General features: G+C 43.2%; 1 protein-coding gene across 2 annotated transcripts in view; it reads left to right on the top strand.

The window, feature by feature from the left end:
* MCMDC2 (minichromosome maintenance domain containing 2) overlaps positions 1-14,280 on the top strand; it is a 1,176,074-nt gene that overhangs the window by 545,503 nt on the left and 616,291 nt on the right. The gene's annotated exons all lie outside the window — the stretch shown is intronic.

Below are 14,280 nucleotides of genomic sequence, written 5' to 3'. Positions count from 1 at the left end.
AAATATTTGTCAGCTGGAACACCTGACATTGAGGAGTGCACACCATGTTTGTGAAGTCCTCACTTCATGTTATTAAAGATTGCTTTAGCACACTGAGCCCGGATTTGACAGACACTCTCTCAAGATCTCAGGTTGCATCAGTAGAAAGTGTATTAGCCACTACAACAAAAGTGTAGTCAGCTCAAGCCAGACAGAGAACAACTGATTCCATTCAGAATAATATCACTCCATCGGGAAATATCTATTAACACGCAGGCATTACATTGTAGTGCCTTTACAACGCAGGCAGTACTACGACTGCAACGTTACCACGAGTTCCATTACAATGCAAGTCAATACAACAACTTATAGGGAATGCAGTGTTGGACTAGTGTTGGATTTTAAGTCCAACACCTTCCCTACTGATAAACCAACTGGAGTTGGAATAGTCATTTAAATTATTCCAAAGTCCAGCACTTCCCTAAAGCAGGTCGTTGTAATGACTTGCATTGTAATGCAACTCGTGGTAAGAACACAGTTGTGGTATTGACTACGTTGTTAAGCCATGCGTAGTTTTGGCATACGTGGTAACAGATGCTATTCCACTCCATTGGAACAAAAAAAAGAAGTAAACATTCTGGGCTCTCCTAATGACACTCAGCATAACATGTCCTCTTTCCATAATACAGAAAGAACAAAAGGACATATTAAGAAAAATAAATAAAAAAGGATGTAAGAAAGCCAATGTCAGAATAACCGAAATGACACTCCCCTAATTTACATGATCATGTAAAAATGCAGATGGTTTATAATTTCTACCACCTCTTGAACTTGACTAGGACTGGAAAAGTTTCAGAATCACCAACCCCTGTGACAGAAGAATCCACACGCAAACGTTCTGACACACATATATCCTCATAAGACATCAACATGAAACCACTAAATTGTTTCTTCTTTCCCACACTGTCGTCTCCACCTCTTTTCGTACAAAACAATCCTTTGATTTCAGCCTTCCCCATTCTCCAAAATAACAGACTAGAGTAGCAATGAATTTTGTTAATTTTGAAAGAGCCCTTGAACTTGGTCTGACCTCTTTCACGTGACTAAACCTAACTTTAACCTAATCACCAACTTTCAGTTGTCCTTGTGTTAAATCATTTTTCTGTTGTGCAAATTTGAGTGACAAATTATTTGTGCAAATTAGTAATTTTAATGACGCATATGCCTGTAACAGAAGAAATTATTAATTTGCACTTGAAGCAATATGATTCTCTCATTTAGAAGTGTAATAAATGATGCAGTATACTTCTGGCACATTTTCGTACGAGACACCGTTTATTTAAAATGGAGGAAGTTTCTTCTATTCTGCTCATCTTGCTCATGCTCATTCCCCCTCCCAATCAGCTGCAAGTCTTCTCTCCGTACAGTTTCTGCAGACCACAGAGCCCAATGCTGCAAATAGATAGTAGCAATAGAGAGCATGTATTATGAATTAAACTTTCCATTGTGTACCTAATGTATAATTTTGAAAGATTTCTGCTTCAAGTTCCGATGCAGTCATGCAGAAGAACGTGATTCCTCAGGCTATTGTTCAAAATGTTTCATCTTGGGTTGGACGTCTCTGGAGTACAGTTACTGAGGAAGCAAGCAGAATACGCTTACCTTAAGAAATGGCCCTTAGTTGTGTAGTAAGAAGCTATTTTGCATGTGGAACTTTGCCTTGATTTGCACATTGAACTACATTTGAATGGATTTAACAGTTTTTAACTAATTTTACTGTACTTACATGAATGTATTTTATATTGTGATATTTGTATGTGCTTTTATAGATCTTTAGCTGAATAAAGATTTATAAAGTTAAGAACATTGTGAATTTACGAAATTGTTTTTGATTTGCCAATGTGACCTAACCATGATCAAACCATGCGGAATATGCAGCTTTATCAATTAATATGCATAAATTGTATATACAAACCCCTGGTTTTCAGAGATTAGGGGCAACCTTCCATTTTTTTCCAGAAACTGTCCGAATATTCTCAGATTCTCTCACTAGGATGTTGTCAGTACTCTTCCTGAGTTTGGCACTTAGAATTTAGAGGGATTTCTGTTATGGTATTCTGCTGCGACTTATGATTCTGTATCTTGGGTCTTCATGACAATTTATGCATTTCTCTGCTAAATTTTATTAACGATTATGTAGTAAATCTTTTAAACTTCAGTCCGAACTAGAACTCAGTTTTTCAGGTAATCCCAGTTTCTAAATATGAAATTACTCTGCTAAATTTGGGATATTGATGGGGAGTGTTGCCTCTTACTGCTAGATCAAAGAGAATAATTGTGGGGGCTGAACTGCCTAAGGTAACATTTGGAGTTCATTCTATATTGATGTTCAGGAGATTATTGGGGTTTAGCTCCCTCAAACATTTTGTAGCAGAGGATGGTTATTATAAGAGCACCTCGTTTTAAGTGGTCCCTGAAGGATTTTAGTAGTCTTTGAACCATTTATGCTCATATTGAAGGAGAAAAACATTTTTGAACACTGACAAACTTTCCAGTGTAGGATCCTCCTGGAAAGTGACTAGCTGTATTGGCTGTGCGTTCCTGAAAGAAGTTGTAGCGCGCGCAGGAATAGAGATAAATCGAGTTTGTGAATGTATTCTGAGGTATTCATTTTGATAATGGATTTCTGTTTCTGTGTTGAATTGTTTGGCTATGTGATGATGCTTGTGGGTTAAATTGCTGGATTGATTACTCTTGTGATGATGTATTATTCATATTTGTAATCACATTTGAAGATTAATGCTTTGGTAGAAGGAAAAGTGTTGGTTATTGGATGCGTCGTAAATCCAAGATCTCGAGGTAGTAGTTATTTGTCTGTACTGTGGTGTGCAGAGCGATGCACCACTTACACATCTATAGGGATTCTGAATTAGCACATTTTATTTTCAGGCTTCAAGGTTTAATATCAGTTGCTGTGCTCATCCTGAGTGCATGGGGTGAAGTACATTGCCCAGGTCCCCCTGCAACAGTTCTCCTGTCCAGCTTGCCCGCAGTCCGCTACCTCTGCTGCCTGTCTACCTGCTGCCCTCTGTTTGGACCTCCTCTGCTCATTTCTTGCTCTATTTTGCCTTTTCTGCTTGGTTTTTCAGCCCTCCGTTTTGCCTTGCCTGCTCGTTATCTGCCCTCTGTTTGCCCTCTTCGGCTCTGTTCGGACTTTTCTGCTCGTTTTTTTCTGCCTTCTTCTGCTTTGTTGTGCCTTGTCTGCTAGTTTTTCTGCCCTCTGTTTAGCATGTTCTGCTCATTTTTCTGCCCTCTGTTTGTCTTTTTGCCATACACATTTGTCTGCCCTCTGTTTTGTCTTTTCCTCTAGTTTCTTCCCTCCGTTTCCTCAAGACCTGGCTTTTTAATGGAGACCTCGCACACCAGCGCCCAGATACCCCCAGGGGTAACAGTGCCGTGCTCTACAAATGCGGATTAATTGATTGATTGACTCAGAGGTAGACTTGTGCTGGTCAGCCTTTGCCTTTGCGAGAAATTTTGCAAGATTGTTGTAATCCTTTCTTTTCATTGCTCGAATTCAAAACCTTATGGTTTACAATTGAGTTATTTTTACTTAACTTTTATTTCCTTTCTAGAGTAAACAGACAAAGGTTTATTGATTTAACATGGTTTCATTTGGTTCCATAATAGTTTTTCTGTTCACAAAGAAGTCACACTGTGATTGGTTTCTCAGCCAGGGAACTGTGCTAGGATTAATGAGATGCCACCACAAGGCCCCACTCTGATCAGTTGGTTGCTGGCATAGTCGCACTGTTATAGGTTGACCTTTGACAGAGCCACGCTATTATTGGCTGTTGTTTGCTTTGTTTGTTTATAGAGTTCAGTTTGATTTTGAGTTTGTTTTAATTCTATCAGGTGTAAAATATGGGTGGTGTATTTTCAAAACCTAAACCAAAAAGGGAGATACTTAAAGAGAGTCAGAAATTACTGAGTGAAGGAACACCAGCATATGAAATGATGGTAGAGGTCGGGTATTGAACCTACACCTGGATCTCTTAGTGGAATAAATACACCACACATGATGAGGTTTTACACCTGAATCACCCCAGATGAATCCCCTCTTGCACCACTAAGCACCACTCACTCTTTAAACCATGCAGGGATTAAATTAGTCTCTGGGTTTCTGCCACACATCATCTCAAACGGGACTTTTGAGTATCATCATGCACAATTGTGCGATACGCCCAGATCATGTCTAAGACTATTTTGTCAACATCTTGACCATCAGTGGATGCCATTTAGATAGTCCCTTCAACCAATCTAATAGCCCTCTCAGTAAGACCATTGGCCTGTCCGTTATAAAAGAACTTTGGTTGTGCTGAACACACATGATGGCAAAAAGGCCTGCATTTCACTTGAGGTAAGCTGAGTACTATTATCTTGTATAATTGGTGAGGAAAAGCATTACTCTGCAAAAATCAATTTCAAATTATGAATGGTTGCACAAGTGGTAACCTCCCTCATGACTTTCACTGTCAACTATTTGGTTTAAACATCCACCATCACCAATGCAAATCTTAAATCACCTCTATGTTCATTCATACGCCCAATAAACTCCATACATAAAGTGTGTCACAGTTTAGCCAGATCTTTAATGTGACCCATATCTGTATTGCCTGCCTCAACCTTATCTCTGCTTCTTTGCAAACTTTGCACTTTTCCACACAAGAGGTAGCTTGGTCATTCATGCTGGACCAATATAACTCAGATTAGAGTCATTTCTTTGTGACGATATGTAAATCATATTGATACATCCATCCAAGTATAGGAGGCCCTCTCCTGGTATGTACACTTTACCAATGATCTTTCTTTCCTCAAACTTTATAGTGGCATGCATGAACCTCACTATATCAGTTGTTTCCCCTTGATACCCCTGTGGACAAATATCCCTTGGCGATAACACAGTGGTTGGACATTCCTCCATAAACAATCTTTTAGGTAAATGTGTGTACATTCATCCAGAAGCCACCATACGTTCTACCATCCAACCATTGGTCATGGAGTCTACCTTAGGCCTGCACTTTCTCCCCTTATCTTGTTAATCACTTCCAACACATAATACCCTTTCCGTAAACACATCACAAGGGTTCTCATCACACCCTGCAGCTACCCTGGATTTAGTTGCATCTTTGCACACATGAGCGAAATGGCCTTTACAGCCACACTTCCTATAATCTTTATTAATCGTAATAAACACTTTGAATTCTGATCCACATCTTTGACAACATTTAGTATTTTGTCTTCTTCTAAAAGATCTATTGCTGGATTTCAAAACACCACCGAAACTTGAACTGATACTGGTATTCCTGACAATACTTGATACTTCACCACTGGACTTGTCTCTTTTGTCTAATTTCTTTCATACAAATCATGATTATTCCACCACTTTGACAATGTCAATAGCATCTTTAATAAATAGATTTTTTGCTACTCAAAGTTGCTCTTAGATCTTTTTATTTTTGCATTGGACAGTCAGTTGATCCTGCATAAGTTTTTAGACATGGCACCAAACTGACATTTCATACATAATTCCCTGAGTCTCGAAATGAACTCATCCAAAGATTCACTGTAAGTCTGTGGTTGAGTATAAAATGTGTACCTGGTCATAACTAAATTCTTGTCTTTAGCAAAACTAACTTCAAGCCTTTTTTGTTTGCTTCCCTGAATTCATCATGAATTGGTTGACCATTAGTTCAGGAGCTACTGGCAAATAGTTACAAACACCTTCTTTGGCAAGGGCGCTCTAAAGTAAAGTTTTTTTCCTTAAGGGGCGAAAATCCCTACCATCCAATGCTTCAATATAGTTCCCAAACATACCGATCTAGTCTTCCTACTCAGTGCGTTGTCGTCATGTTTTTGGAAGAAAAAGAGGAGGTGCAAATATAGCACTGTGAGAATCCATGACAACTACAGATAACTCACAAAGTAAATAAAAAATAATTTACAGTATAATACACAGGAAGGTAGAAAGAAACAACTAGATTACAATATAGTATAATACAGGTGTAAAGTAAAGTATTTGAGTGCTAAAAGGTGTGTATATCATCGTGGATCCAAACAATTGAGAGTACCTGTGAAGAAGGTGTGGGTATTACCACTGACACACACCTATCAAAATGAAATAGTGTTCCTCAAAACAGGCGTGTCACCGTAGACAAAAGGGAAACATTGGTTGATTCACAGACCTTTCGCTCCCCCCCAACTCCCAATCATCCATCTGTACAGGAAGTGACATTTATGGATTTCCCATTGTCTATCTTCACAAGAAGTGACATCACTGGTTTCCCCAAAAATCTGCCATTAAAAGAAGAAGCCAAGCAAGGGGACTTGTTTCCTATCATCCTTTTCAGCCAAACTTGTCTTTAAAAGATGCCATGCAGGAGGGCTCATTTTCCATCATCCATCTACACAGGAAGTGACATCACTGGTTTCCTGCCAGACCAGTCTTTGAAACAGTGGTGTGTGGAAAAGAGTCATGGATTCCACAATAACAAATGAGAAGATTGAGCTATCAAAATAATTTGGGAAAAGGCATACAATGGCGAAATTCCTCATGAAATGGTAAATGACAAGGCATGCATAAAAGTGCACAAGTGAACTGTCTTTCTGCAAAGTGCCATCTCAATGTCCCAAAGCAAAGTAGTGTACACCTGAGCTAAGATGGCTCATTCATTTTGGCCGTTTCCCTTCAACGGTGCTGCTAGGAACATCTGCATATATTGTTAAAGTAAGGACTATTCCGTCTCCTGTAGTCACTTTTGCCTCATTCACTTCATAGGTTTTCTTTCAGGTGATGTCTGACCCCACTAAATTTAGGATCATCATCAATAGAGTGGCAGTCTTGGTTGAAGTTTTCCACTGTAGGTGAATCTTTTCACTGTGCCGTTATGAATAATCTGTTATTGTGGAGTCCATAACTCTTTTCCACACTTCAATGCTCTAGCTTTTGCCACCTTCATATCATGTTGAATGATTCAAGATTTCTGTATTTTTATCATTTATTTAACCTTTTGCCCTGATGAAGGTGGAATATACATATATCGCTGATTGTCCGTGAAACGCGCGTTTTTAACTGTCAACTGTTGTTTGCCTTGAAAGGAGGAATTGAAAATTTGTTGGATTTCCTGTGGGACTCATGGTGTACAACTAAAAGGTGCCCCCTTTTTAATTTTCTGGATTCAATTGATTCATTACAAGTAGGATTTTGGTGTGTGTTTTGGGAGTAAACAGAAATTATTTTGATAATTGTAATGTATTTTGAATGAATTATATGGATTAAAATGATTTTTTGTATAATTTTGAATTCCCAGTTTTTTTTTTGTATCGTTTCATCGAATGTTAGAATTAGGATAAATTATATTCATTACCTTTATTCTGTTACTTGATTTATTATTTTGTGGCATTGAAGAGTTTATGTTGTGTTAAACAGCACCATAGTCCATCGCCTGTACACAGGGGGAAAAAAGTATGCAACCTTCAAACAAAACAAACTACGTATAGAAAAATGAATCCCTTATGATAAATACCATGTCGAAATGACAGAAAGAAAGTTGAAATTTAGGTGGAATGAACAAAAATTGTAAATATAGCTTAATAATGAAAAATCATTGATTGTACAGCACTTGCCACAAATGAGCAAGTATAATTCATCACAAATCTGTATTCTAGTTCTAGAAGTAATTCTAACTAACATAAGTGGTGAAAACATCAAAGAAATATAACAACGGTGAGACATTTACTGGCTGGAACTACTGGATGCAGTGGAATCAAAGGGATTAAATGAGTAAATTGGTTTGACATGCTTTTAATAAATAAATAAATATTGACATCCATTTAAATGATTGTTGAAGATTTGCTATAAGCTTGAATAATGACTAGTCACGTCTGAGGAAAGCTGATGTGCATTTCTGATACTAGAACAGAGGTATGGCGCAATTGAACACTCAGGTTTGAATTGACAAAAATACAATGTGGAATTGAAGTAATTAATGTTGAATTTCATTCTAGCTGATTAATATTATGGACTTTTATTTTCATTGTTGATTAGAAATATTCATACTTCTTGAGAAAGGGGTTTGCTCCAAAATGCAAGGAAGAAAGCAAACTAATAGAAGGTTTGGTGTTGAAATAACACATTAAGAAGCAGTTGCTTAATCCCAATGTCTGATGGATGATTTCCTCTAGCACTAAAAGGTGGGAACTGTAGTTGTCATTATGCTGGGTGCCATTCTACAAATTCCACAAAGACTACCTCCTTTTCAGCTTTGGATGGCCTACAGGTCTTTTAAAGTAACAGCAATCCCTTTGCTTTAAGACACCATCAGAACTGTCAAGGCTCAGGTGAAGCAAAGGGTACATAGGAGCTGGTAATGCTGGAAAAGGGGCCAGGGGAAACCAACAGGAACACTAGACTGCTAACTGCAGCATAATCATTCACTTTCTGGGTTTGTGGTCATTTCCGAGTGATAGGTGGTAGAGCCATACTTAAGTCCTTGCTCACCTTTGTTGTTTTCCTCCCTGTCTTTTCTCCAGGTAGTCATTCCTTGAATTGTCCTTGTTTGTGCTGTCTCTCTTCCATCCTCGTAGTTGCTGACCTGTGTGTTTGCTGTAGCGTCCTTGGTCCTACCACTAAATTCCTGGTTGGCTCATGGCGTCCAAAAGCACTATTTGCTGCTGAAACCGGAAAGCTCAGTTACATTATTTGCATGTTATTGGCCATCTAGCCGCTTTAAAACTTCCTACCCTACCAACATCAGAGAGAGTGGTGCTGCCCCTTGGGTCAGAATTTTACGTGACAGATTAAACTCCAATGCTGTGCTTTTCTCTCTCACCCCCCCTTTCCTTGTTTGTCCCTACATTCCTGCAACTGTTAAATGCTCTTCTCTGCCTCCCATCATGGGTATACAGAAAAGGCAGAGTTTTCAGGGGTCTTCGCAAAAGGAAGTGGAAAAAGATTGCTACAGAGGAAGGACAGATTTGCACAAACAGCCTCAATAGAGGTCAAGAAGTCCAATTTACTTCACTGAGTCCTCTGTAGCTGCTGGGTCACATCCATCCAGGCTGCTTCTGCCATAGTCAGCATTCCAAAATCTTGTGCAGGAGATAGTGTGACTCAGTGTAGGAGCAATGGAGCATGCCTTCCCCCTAGATAGAGTGCAGGGATATTACTCCCCTGTCTCCTTGTAAGGAAAAAACAAGGGTGACACCACCCCATCTGAGGCTTCAATCTAAAACAGTTCTTCCCACTTCAAATGTTCAAGATAGTGACTTCGGCTCAATTTCTGGCAGCTGTCCAAAAAGTGAATGGCTTAACTTAATGGACTTTTCTGATAGAGACTTCTAGATGCTGATTCCTTTCCTTAAAATGATCCGCAGGTGTCAGACTGGATCCGGAAAGTTTTCTTGAGCTGTACCCTAGCGCTCCAGTAGGTGGTGTTGTTTGGCTGTGCGTGGTGTCGTCCGCACCAGAAGTGATATGCGCGGTGCCTATATAGGCACCACCCCAGCATGCTGACATGAGTTCTTTTGTTTTTTCTACGCCAGTCAGAGCAGATCCATGAAGACCTAAGCCTAGTCAGTTTTTGACTAGCTTTATTAAATTTTTGTCCAAGTGTTTTGAGGTTTTTTTCCTGGTGTGGCAGGTTTGTCTTCCAAAAGGCCTGCTTCAAGCCCTGTGGTGCCTGTCACCACTCGATGTCGGTGACAGATCCGCACCTTGTATGCCTCAGTTGCCTGAAGCACGACCACGAACAAAAGGCCTGCTCTGATTGCCTTGCCATTACCCGAACACCTTGAGGGAGCGATCCCTCAGGCCCCTGGTGGCTCTACATGCAACGCCGTGGTGATCCAGCTCCCCGTTGAGAGGGAGGTCCCAAGAGCAGTTGTGGAGTCCGAGAAACTCATTGCACTCTAAGTCATCAGGCCATTCAGGTTAGTCCTGAAACAAGACGAAGAAGAAGTCGAACCGTGCTGCGACTTCACCTCGTCCATCGCAGACGAGATGAGGGAGGGTCACTCGAGGCCTGGCTCTGTGGTTGAGCCAGTGTCTGGGCCAACTTTGCGCCTTCCCCAGTTTCCGGGAGCCAGAGAAACCCCCACCCAAATGTAAGAATTTTATGAGGCTATGCACCTCATATTTGGGCCCCAGGGATCCACAGGTGGATCTGGATCAGTGCCGGCCGTGCCATATCGACCTTCCCATAAGCCGGTCCCGAGGCTAATGCTCTTGACGCCCACTGGCGGCACCATCTCCATTTACATCCCGGAGTCTGACACGGAGCCAGAGGGGTGTTGCCCAACGCTGGCGCTGATCGAAGCCCTGCCTTCCAGACCAGAAGCTGAGCCGTATTCCTATGGGTTAGGACTCAGGGAGGAATGGGAGTGGTCCCTGGACCCCTTGAACACCTTGGACTGGTGCGAGGATTTGAATGAAGCCAGTGGACTGGACACTTTTCCAAATGCTGGCATGCTTTCTCCTCCTACTGTGGCTGTGAAGGAGCAGCTTAATTTGCAATGCTGGTGCGCAGAGCGGCTGAGGTCCTGGACCTTAGCTAGCCTTAGTTGGCAGCTAAGACTAATGTGGGCTGTTGTTAACAGGACATTTGCAGACTGCCACCGCCCTGCCCCGCTCCAGGGGACCCCAAATTCCTCACAGAGCTTCCTACCCCAGGGAACTTGATTGTCCAAGTCTCTACTTCATATTTAAATCCAGGCGCATTCGCAACGTACCGCCGGTTCTGGAATCCAAGAGGCTGGACAACTTAGGCTAGAAAATGTTTTCTTCTACCAGTCTGGCATTGCAGTCGGTGAACACTGCCATTGTAGTCGGTGAAAACTGCATGCCTTATGGGTCACGGTTTCCAAGCTCTCTGGGATACGGTTATGCAGGTGCTCCCAACGGTCCCGAAGAGGCTGTGCTCTCTCAGGCGGTTGCTGATCGGAGGGATGCAGCTAAGTTCACTTTAGATATGGACTGGACACCACCGATTCACTAGGCAGAGCGGTTTCATCGACAGTGGCCCTGCGGCACCATGCCTGATAGAGGACTATTGGCTTTTCTGGGGATGTCCAAAAATCACTTATGGACATGCCCTTTGATGGCTCCTGTCTCTTCAGGGATAAGGAAGATTCGACGCTAGACCCCTTTAAAGACAGCTGAGCTAAGGCAAGGTTCTTGGACCTTTCCATAACCCCTTGTCTCTCAATCTGCCTTTCGTTCCTTTCATGGCCGCGGAATGGGCTTCCAGTTGCGCCCTTACCTGCCCAGCCACCGTGGCACCCAAGTTTTCCAGCCTCTGCTTGGCCGTGGATGCAGAACCTACTTGCCCCGTGGGTTGGGTAGCCAATGGTCGGGTAGTCCACCAGCCCAACAGCCACAGCCTTCAGACCCTCCTAATCTGCCATTTACCATCATGGGCATCCAGAGAGCAGCAGGATACGCAATCTCTGCTCCACTGGCAGTCCATAGCATTGGGCAGGTGGGTTTTTCATGTCTGAAGCAGCTACTCCCTCCCCTTTGAGGTTACCCCTCCCTCCATGCCTCCTACTTATGACGTGCTGATGGAGGACCATCTTTCGCTTCTGCTCCCGAAAATTACGCCTCTTTAGGCCAATGGAGCCCTAGAGAAAGTTCTAACGCCAGTAGTGGGTCGTAGTTGCTATTCCTGCTACTTTCTGGTGCCCTAGAAAGACGGAGGCCTTCATCCTATCCTCGACCTGCACTCTCTCAATTTCTTCCTCAAGAAGGGGAAGTTCAAAATGGTCACTCTCGCAAAGGTCCTGTCTGCCCCGGAGACTGGATGGTAGCGTTTCCACATTCCCGTCCTGCCTGCCCACAGGCTTTACCTGCGGTTCACTGTGGGCCACAAGCACTTTCAGTTCGCTGTGCTCCCCTTTGGCCTCACCAGCGCCCCTTAGATGTTCACCAAGGTGATGGTGGCAGTTGCAGCTCATCTGCAGAGATCAGGGGTGCCAGTCTTCCCCTATCTTGATGACTGGCTGTTGAAGGCGGGCTCTCCCAAGGCTGTCATCTCCCCCTTCCAGACTATGGCGGGCCGCCTGCATTCGCTGGGGTTCACTATCAACATGCCAAACTCACACCTGACTCTGTCTGAGATGCTCCCTTTCATCAGAGCCGTTCTGGACACAGTAAACACTCCTTAGCACACGTGATAATTTCAAAATGACAATATATATAGCGCATTTCCACAGATGCTAAGCAAAAGAATACAAAAAGGATTTGTCTTCCTTCTTCTTTGTTGTTCACTTTATTTTATGCAAGTCTTCTCAGTTATTCTCAACAGCCAACACGTGTTTCGTCGCTGCAGGGGGAAGTCGTCCCGTGACTTTCTCAAGGCTATATCTTGTGTGGATACTGTATTTAATAAGCGGTGATAATTCCAAACCGCAAATAGTTTCAGGTGTGGTGGCGTCTTAAATATCGGAAGCGTTTATCCGGTTCTTGTTCCTTCAGGTTTAATCCTCTTAGTGCTTATTCCACTAACGAGGAAGTCCTCCATGACGCCAGCCTGTAGTTGCGATGCCGAGGGGACACAGTGCGGTTTTGGGCATATCTTCCCTAACGACGAGTCCAGGATATTCAGGCTATGATACCAATGTTTTAGCCTGTAGCCTGGATTTTGGTGAGACTGTCTCAGGCTGTTGGGCCTCATGGCCTCCTGCATCCTGCTGGTGACACATGCCGACTGGTATATGCAGGCTGTGCAGTGGGACCTGAATGAAGTTCCAGTGGGCGCAGCATCAGGGGAATCTCTCCGACATGGTGCGGATCTCTGAGGGAATTTCCAAAGACCTGCCGTGCTGGCCACATAACTGCGAATATGTCAGCTGCAGACCCCTTTCCCTTCTCCAACCACTGACAATACTGACAGATGCATCACTCCTGGTATGGGGCTGCCATCTGGGAGAGGTGGAGATCAGAGGACTCTGATCTCAGGTGGAATCTGGACTACATATCAAACTGTTGGAGCTACGAGTGATCCGATTGGCATTGAAAGTCTTTCTACCTTCCATCAAGAGAAGGCTAGTACAAGTGTTCACGGACAACACCCCCGCCTTGTGGTACTGCAACAAACAGGGCGGGGTCGGGACTTGGACCCTTTGTCAACAAGTCCTGCGTCTCTGGACATGGCTGGAACAGCAGGGCATATCCTTGGTGGTTCAACATCTGGCGGGCTCTCTGAAAGCTAGAGCGGGTGAACTCAGACGCAAATGCATAGCGAATCACGAATGGCGTATCCACCCGTAGGTGGTGCAAGGTCTCTTTCAGCAACGGGGAGAACCTTAGTTAGATCTGTTCGCCACTGGCAAGAACTCACAATGTCAGCAGTTCTGCGCGCTTTAGTTTCCAAGACGACTTTCACTTGGAGACACTTTTTGTCTTGAGTAGAGCTCAGGCCTCCTGTATGCCTTTCTGCCCATACCACTCCTGCCCAGAGTTCTCAAGAAGATCAGGAATGACCAGGCCGAAATCATCCTTGTAGCTCCTGACTGGGCACAGAGAGTCTGCTATCCCGACCTGTGGAGCATGACCATTCGTCCTCCAAACAGGCTGCCCCTTCGGGAGGGCTCTTCTGTCGCAGCAGCAGGGGAGGGTTCACCACCCAAACCTGTCAATGCTCTGCTTTCTTGTCTAGAGATTGAGTAGCGACTGTTGATAGCTTTCAACATTTCTCCCGAAGTCTGTAATGTTATCGCCAGCCAGGTGTCCCTCCACCAAGACGGTTTACGCCGGTTCTTGGGAAAAAGTTGTGACATGGTTTACAGATGAACAAATCAATCCATTTTCTGCCCCCCTTTCTCAGGTTCTCATTCATCCTTTCCCTTGCCCAGCAGGGATCTGCTCTGGCCACTCTGAAGGGCTATCTCCCGGCCATTTCAGCTTTTTTGTTGTCATCAGCCATTTTTTTTTCAAATCCCCTATTATAAATTGATTTCTAAAAGGTTTACAACACTTGTTTCCACCTTCTCCCTTTATTATGCCCTAGTGGGACCTCAATCTTGTCCACACTTTCCTTATGTGCAGTCCCTTTGTGCCCCTGCACAAATGTCCATTCAGGGTCCTTACTATCAAGACGGCCTTTCTTGTGGTTATAAAATCTGTCTGGAGGGTCAGTGAGCTTTAGGCCTTGTAATCCAAGCATCCTTATCTGAACATCTACCCAGACAAACTGGTGCTAGGTATGAGATCTTTATTTCTCCAGAAAGTTGTCACTCCCTTTC

The sequence above is a fragment of the Triturus cristatus genome, chromosome 5_1 (assembly GCF_964204655.1).
Source record: "Triturus cristatus chromosome 5_1, aTriCri1.1, whole genome shotgun sequence".
Lineage (NCBI taxonomy): Eukaryota > Metazoa > Chordata > Amphibia > Caudata > Salamandridae > Triturus > Triturus cristatus.
This window is presented reverse-complemented; position numbering and strand designations above follow the sequence as displayed.